Here is an 8,140-nt window from a genome sequence, read left to right on the forward strand (position 1 = left end):
CGCTAGAGGTCGCTTATTCAAAACAATAACAGGTGTAGCTTGATGATGCCGTGAATGAGCGTGGAATCATTGGAGTTGTCGTCTTCACCTCCACAGCCGATGGAAAGTCAGAAAGTCGACGGGACTTGGGCAGAAATAATGTTCATGGATGAGCTAATTGAAGTTTTATCAACATTACTATACAGGGCTCGATATTAACGCTTTTCCGCTTGTCCGGGACAAGTGGATTTTTTTAAGTGAAAGAGAATTTCCCTTGCCTGATGAACAAGTAGTCTGATTAAAACGCCAATAACAAAAATAACTAGGGAATCACCAAAATGCAAGAATGATTCTGCAATTATTTAGTTTAAGTGGTGATTGAAGGTGGATATAATATATAATGTATAACGTACTGACGGTAACAAGGTTGCGCTGTTGAGGCTCACGCAGTCTCATGAGGATAAACAAATGAGTGCCGCTCACACAGAGAAACTCAGTTAACATACACGGTTAAAATTACAAAATGTGTTTTTATATTTATAACATATGATACAGTTAAGCAACATCACACAAACAAGAGTGCTGTTTTGCTGAATACTATCACGAAAATGACACAGATTTCATACACCAGCTCCATAAACAATTAATTAACATCAAGTCACTTACATTTTAGATGCAATATTGCCGTTTTTGTTCTATTTCAGCAGCAAAACAATTTCCAAACAAAGATCACAGCAGAACCATAACGCATCTCACAGCAACAGCGCGTTACTGAATGATTCAGCGTTTTGAACGGATCGGTTGAATCCAAGATTCAATGACCTATTCGTAAACGAATGCCTCATTCTTGAATGAATCAACTGTTTCACCGAATCGACTCAATGACTCGCTCATTAAGACGGTCACATGCATTCTTTCCAACATTTTTGATTTGTATATTCATTCATTGTATATAATCTCATCACATTATTTAATGCAGTTGTATTTTTTTAGTGTAAATGATTTAATTTGATTGGTAACAGCGGTGTCTTATTCTAATTTAATTTATAGATCAAATTTAAAAATATAAAATGAAAGATGAAGCATAGCCTATATTTAATAAGATTATGGAGAAAAAAATGCTCTTTATAAAAAGGTAAAAATATCACAAATATGCAGATTTAAATATTTCAAAGCTGACTTTAACACTGGTCAGAATATTGCTTCAGAATAAATTATATTTACAACAAAAAAGAAACAATTCCGGACAAGCAAATTTTTACTCAGACAAGTGAGTGACAGATTTACTTGTTCGAAGGACAAGCATGTGAACACGCTTAATGTCGAGCCCTGCTGTATTGTATAAAGCAGGAATTAGCGAATGTGAATGAGAGACACCTGCATGACATACCGGTCTCGAGTCCCATGAAGAAGCTGCAGAGCTTTTATTATGCTTACATCCTGCAGTTCTTCCATTTTGTTGTTCATGTTTTGTTTTTTTTACGATTAAAGTTACATTTAACATTTGCTGGTTCCTGCCTCCTTCTTCTCTGAATGTCTGATCACTTAAATTCCCATTATTTTATTTGATTCTACTCTGTAAAAAGTGAAAATGTGTAGCTGTTGCTTTAAGGAGGTACCTGATTCTACCAACAAATTCTAATTTTGTTGTTGTAACTTACTTCAATCAGTTTTATGTAACATAAAACAAGGGAATGCTGTTTTAACTTAATTGAGTTACATCAACCCAACAATTTCCAATAAATCTCAGGATGGACAGATTCGACACATGCACACCTGCTCCATGCTGTTAATTTTGTTTCAATGAGAAAGTGTAATTTGGGGTTATTAAACACATTATGTTGCATCAAAGTGAAAATCACTATTTTCAGCGCTACTCTTCACAATGCTACCTACAAAATTCAATAACAGAAACTCCTCTAACAACATAACTGAACATTAAATATTAATATAAACTACCAACATATCTCCCTGTACTGAAAAACACATAAGCACTTAATCCCTAAATTTACTCTCCTATTTACTCTCCTAACTATTCGTGGCAAAGGCTCTACAATCTTCTAAGGTTTACGGTGCTTTTGGGTCCTGGTCAGTGGATTTGTAGTTCCCAGCATGCTTTGCTTAGGCTGTGGGCTATAATAGGCTATTATGAGTCTTTTCTTAGTGGTTTATTATATATCGTGCATAATGATGAACAACACTGTTGTTGACCCAACTAAACTGATTTATTTTGAATAAACTAAATTAAGTTGTGTGTAAAAATGTCTTCATTTAAATTAAGTAAGGGTAATTTACCTATAATATAAACATATTATAATCAAACATATTAAGTAATTTTACTTAGATTGAGAAATCAGGTTATGTCTCCTGACAGTTCATTCATTTTAAAGCTACACTGTGTAACTTTTTTAGTTTATTCTTAGCTAAAAACACTTAGTTCTTTCAAAAATATATGTGCTCATTAATGTATATTTACTTCTTTCAAGTAATAAAGTTTATAATATGCCATTGAAAATACATACGGGTGAGGGGTTCGAACATAGATATCCATAATAAAGGCTAGATGTCTCGTCCGCGCTGCTGGCCAATGGAGGCGGACGTCCGCACCTGGCGGCCATCTTGTCACAGGCAGCTCGCTCACTCGAAAACATTGTTTTCATGGGTGCTTGCTCTTTTTAAATAACCATAACTTGCTCCATTTTTTACCGATTTTCAAACTGTTTGGTTTGTTATAAACGTCAGAGATGTAGTTATGACACTGCATACTTATGAAAAATTATTCATAATTTGTTCAAGCATCCATAATTACAGCCACGTTAATAACGTTTGTAAGAAACCAAACCATTTGTAAATCCGTCAAGATTTCAGTGAGATAAGAGTATTTGTGTTCATGCAGATCATCAGGTACCACCGAGCCCTGCCTGTGACAAGATGGCCGCCGGTGATGACGAGAGACTCCGCCGTAAGACATCTAGCCTTTATTATGGATATCTATGGGTTTGAATGCCGGTCGCCATGTTGCCCCTCCATCTTGAAAGTACATTAGCCAAAGAGGGACATACCCGTAAATTTAAGCTTCGCCTTTCGCGTTTTAACACTCGATGGCACCGTGTCGAATGTGGACGAGGTCGAACCGGAAGCCATATTAATCTTGGACTAAATCGGCCTCCGTAGGATTTAAAACGAAATCGGAATTGAGAGGAACAGAAACTAATATTCACTGGATGGTCATATACCTTTTCACCGCTAGATGGGGGAAAATATCACACAGTGTAGCTTTAAGGTTGAATTCAGTTATAATCAGTCATCTTAAAACATTTATTTAATTTCAACAAAACCAGTTATTGTAGATGTTACCACATGAAGTATGTAAGTGTTGTTGTGTAAAGTTCTGTGTATTTGTTTCTTAATCAATTCATTTATAAGTAATTCATAATTTTATGTTTTTGGTTCCATTTCATTTGTTCATCTATTTGAGGTACAATTTAAAAATGTGATGTATGTGAAATTCATTCATGGCCCCTTTAAGACGTGAAGCTCGCGATAATGCGTCACTTTAGCGGAAATAATGAACTACTGTGTCGCCCCGAAGGACTGACGATGAGCAGACGCTCACGCGGCTCTGCAAAGTTGCATTAAGTTTAAAATGAGTGTTTTCACAAGTCAAACGGACTGTAAAGTAGTGATGGCCAAATGAAGCGTTTCGAAGCATTATTGCTTTCTGATACAATTGTGTCGAAAATGGTTTATTACTCGAAGCTTCTTTCAGACAGAAATTGCAGCACCATCTCCTGGTGAAGTAAATGTAATGCAACAAAGCTGACAACCATAAAATGCAAGTAGGCTTATATGTTAACGCCCCGTTTATTACGTGTTTACCGAGGCGATCAAAGCTGAAACAGTGTTAGTGCTGTGAAACTCATGTAGGTGAATTTTACAGATACTGATGAATTTCATGTGTTCACCTTCATAATAAAATATTAAGCATGATGTGTGTGTGTGTGTGTGTGTGTGTGTGTGTGTGTGTGTGTGTGTGTGTGTGTGTGTGTGTGTGTGTGTGTGTGTGTGTGTGTGTGTGTGTGTGTGTGTGTGTGTGTGTGAGAGAGATCAGACCAGCTTAAAAAAAGTTGGAAACCATCACAGAAATTCTAATGGTTTCTTTAGTTTTTTTTAACAGGGCAATATCATGTGTGAAAGCTTTATCTTGTTTAGCTGTGGGAAGCAGAACTCTATAACTTGTTAACTGGTGGGACTGATATTTTTGTATGTTGAAAAGGATGTGCTTGTGTAACTGGTTGTACTTATATAATGTAGCGAAGGGTTTTTGAAGTTTCTGTCTTTGATGCATGTTTTTATGTAACAATGTTCATATGTTCTCTAATTAATAATAAAAAAAATAAACTCAATCCACTCTCCTCAACAATAACGCCAATCCAAACACCGATTACTAACCCACGGTGTTGCCATGGTTTGGCTTCACTTTCATAAAAAATTCAGCCGCCAGGTTTCAAACCTGTCAACACTGGATTCGGCTGTCAAAGCAGTCAGGTGGTTCACTACAGGAGTGAACCAGTGTGTGTGCTTCAGATGTCATTTTCACGTGACTAGTGACGTAATGATACAAGCTCTGAAGCAGTGGTTCATTGCTACCACCAAGGCAGAGCTAGAGCTAGATCGGAGCCAGAGCCTAGTTTCAAATCGGTTCTTTGTGTTTCCACACCCAAAGCCCCAGCTCCGAGCCAGGAAAAGTGGTTCTTAAGTAGCACCAAAACATTGCTGGGCTAGAACAGGGCTAGAAGTAAGAACCGATTACGTCAGGCGCTGGGGGCGGGGTCAACAAGACCAACACAAACTTGAGATCCGCCATTGTTGAAATAGCAGCTAATGGAGCTAACAGCTGCTGCTCGTTTGTAATCTCCGTCTATACAAATTACGGCGAACTGCATGAATGCACTGGATCCGCTGTGTTTTGATGCCGATGTAGGATCGTAAAGCCATGTGAATCAATAGTAACGCAACGTTTGCATTGTTGATGGAAGGCTTGTTCGCAGCGGTGCTGTGCAGAGACCGATCGCCGTATGATAACGAGTCCAGCGAGAGCATACGACTCCTTATGCTTTTGATTCACTCATGCGTTTTTTATCATACGTGGATCGGTGTGCGCAGCGCCGATGCATCTCGAACAAGCCTGGGGTGTTTGTGTTTCCCGCTGCCCAGGGTTGCCAGGTTTTCACAACAAAACCCGCCCAATTGCAACTCAAAACAAGCCCAATCGCGTTTCAGGGGGGCTTCCTCTGTAAAAATCACATTTGGGGGTAAAATATGTGTTTTTTTGGCATGGTTGCCTACTAAAATTTGCATTCCCGGGGCTAAATATCACATAATTGGGGTCGCTTCAAGCCGCGGTCATGAAAAAAACGCTACCTCGCTAGCGTTGCTGAGAAAGATGAGACGTACACACAGTGACGTAAGACATGGCTCTGTTGTGGCTCTCAGCCCGTGGAAAAGCAAACGGTTCTTAGAAGGCTCCTCAGTCGAACCAACTATGAACTGGGACTAGCTCTGGCTCTGGACTAGCTCTAGCACTGCCTTGGTGGAAAAGGGGTATGCAAGGACCATTCGAGTTTGAAGCAAGCTTCGGAGCGTCGGTGTCAGACGTAACATCACTACTGTAAAGAGCAAAACTAAGGACACAAGGACCTCTTTTCATAACAAGCAGCCAACGAGGTATTTGTTTCACTTGTTTAATGTATTGTAAGCATCATTTGTATCTCTTTTCCTTTAAGACCATGTATTGTATAATTTTCTGTCTTGTTTGTTCTATGCTCATTTACAAATACAGTTCTCACGGCGTAAAGATGAGCCAAAGAATAAAACGCCCGTTTAAAGGAACCGACCTGTGTCTGTGTTGTTGTGGAGAGAGCTACAGTGAGAACTCGACTGCTCGATGGCGCGGGTAGGAGACACAACAGGTGTGTTCGACATCGGCTGCGGCTGGATGCAACTGATCGGCGAGAGTAGCCGCGTGCAGGCGGGGAGGAGCTGCAAGCGGAGACGTGAAGTCGGACACTTTCTGCTTCCCGCAGTGACGCTCCCGCTGTGTTTGCATACTTTATCAGCTGAAGTGAAATAAATGCAATATTTGGCAATACACAGATGTTTCAGACACATTATTGTCATGTAATACTTCATGTACTGCTTAATACAGCGTGTGTTTGTACAAGAATAAAGTTAAACATATAAGCCTAAACTATCAATGAAGTGGGCCCTATGTTTTTAATCAGTTCTATTTTGATAAACATGACAATATAAGATCGCGACTACATGAAAGGAGGTTTTACTGTTATAAAAAACAGATTTGTGCGCATTAGTGGAGCTGAAGGTTTTAGAATAAACAAGAAACACACGTGATCGCTGTCATGCGGTGAATCTGGCCAATCGTAGAACAGCTGTGTCGTCATCAGAGCCCCTGCAGCCTCGAGCAGCTGCTTTGGAGAAACTGCACCGGCTGTAATCGCCGGCTGCTCTCGAATCACTCTCGCGGCACTTTGTTGACATACGTCACTGTCAAGTGGCGTCGGCGCTGCCTCAAGTCGGACAAAATTTCTAACCGGCATGCACTACTTCAAGTCAGCCGCCGATCGGTCTGCGCATCGCTGGGTGAAGTCGAACAAGCCTAACGAGATCGCCGCGGGTGTCGCCCGGATGAAAAGCCAGCGTATCAGATAAGCAAAGCCCATAACCGATCGTCGTTATAACGATCGCAAGCAACAGTGATTAGACTTTGAAAGTGCAACATATCAAGCTAAAATCAAGAAGTGCTCTGCTACAAGGAAGCTATTGGTGGCGTGAGAAGTGATTCAACTTGAAAATTGCATCAAGGACAAGTCTAATTATTCTGCATACTGTGTTTGGGACGATCTAATATGCAGCTTTTTTATTTTTATATTTCTTAAAGGTTTTTGAAAAAATATACCATTATAACTGAAATCAAGAGTTTCCAATGTTGTGCTTGTGAGAAGTAATCAAGCCTCAAGTGCAATTTAAGTGAATCTTAAAGGGAAACTGAAACATTTTTTTTGTGGAAAATAAGTAATTTACTACATTTTGAGTATATTTTCTCTGCAGTTAAGTTTACAAATTGCCTTATACACTGTGAAGAATAATTTATAATCATTTGTTTTTCCTTGTTCTAAAATTTAAGTCATTTTCAAGTAGAGAAGTTTGAACTAATGCAATATTGAAGTCTTTATTTAGAAAATTCTGAGTTTTCATGCAGTTAATATCTATCTGATTGTTCACATTCAGGCAACTGTAGTTTACACACACACACACACATATAACCAAGCTAAATTTAACATACACAAGTTTAATTTAGGCTCAGTAGTCGCATACATTTCAAGATGTCTGACCTAAATGCTGAAGTCTGCCATACAAATGCCAATTCACCTGTTCAAGTTGAAAATACAGATCAAGAATGTGCAGAAGAGGTGGAAAAGCTGCGAAGAAGTGAAAAAACACGAACCCTCACAGAAAAGGGAAGAGAACTTCAAGAGAAAATGTTGAAAGGTGTACAACGACGGTACAGAATCATCTATGAAAAATGGAGGTATAATGCAAGATTAGGCAAGGAAATATTGTCTGATGAAGCCTCCCAAGACGAATTGAAGGAGCTAATTGAGAACATAGAAAGCACCAGTTCTGACGTAAAGTTAATTTATGAAGAGATGCGTCGAGTGCAAACTCCTGAACCAGATCTGCGACGCAAGGTTGATACATGCCTATCGCTTTCAGAATTCATTATTCGAAGAGCTCATAGGCAACTTGAAAGACATGCAGAAAATGAGCCTTGGCCTGATGTTGGATCAATCTTAAACTCAACAGGTTCTTTATCAAGACCACTGTCACAATCAAAATGTAGTTCAACCCACTCTAGCATCCACTCAGCCAAAAGAAACGAAGCTGTGGCTGAAGCTGCTGCATCTCATGAAGTTTTGGCAGTGTTGGAGGAACAAGAAAGGGAAGTGTCAGAACTTCAGAGGCTAGAGGTCGAAAGTAGGAAATGTTTGGCACGATTTGAGTCTGAGGACCTGGCTAGACAACAAGCAATGCAGGACAAGCACAGAAGGCTTGAGCGTTTAGAAGAACTGAAGAAGTTGAA

Source organism: Gobio gobio, assembly GCF_949357685.1.
Source record: "Gobio gobio genome assembly, chromosome: 1".
Taxonomy (NCBI): Eukaryota; Metazoa; Chordata; class Actinopteri; order Cypriniformes; family Gobionidae; genus Gobio; species Gobio gobio.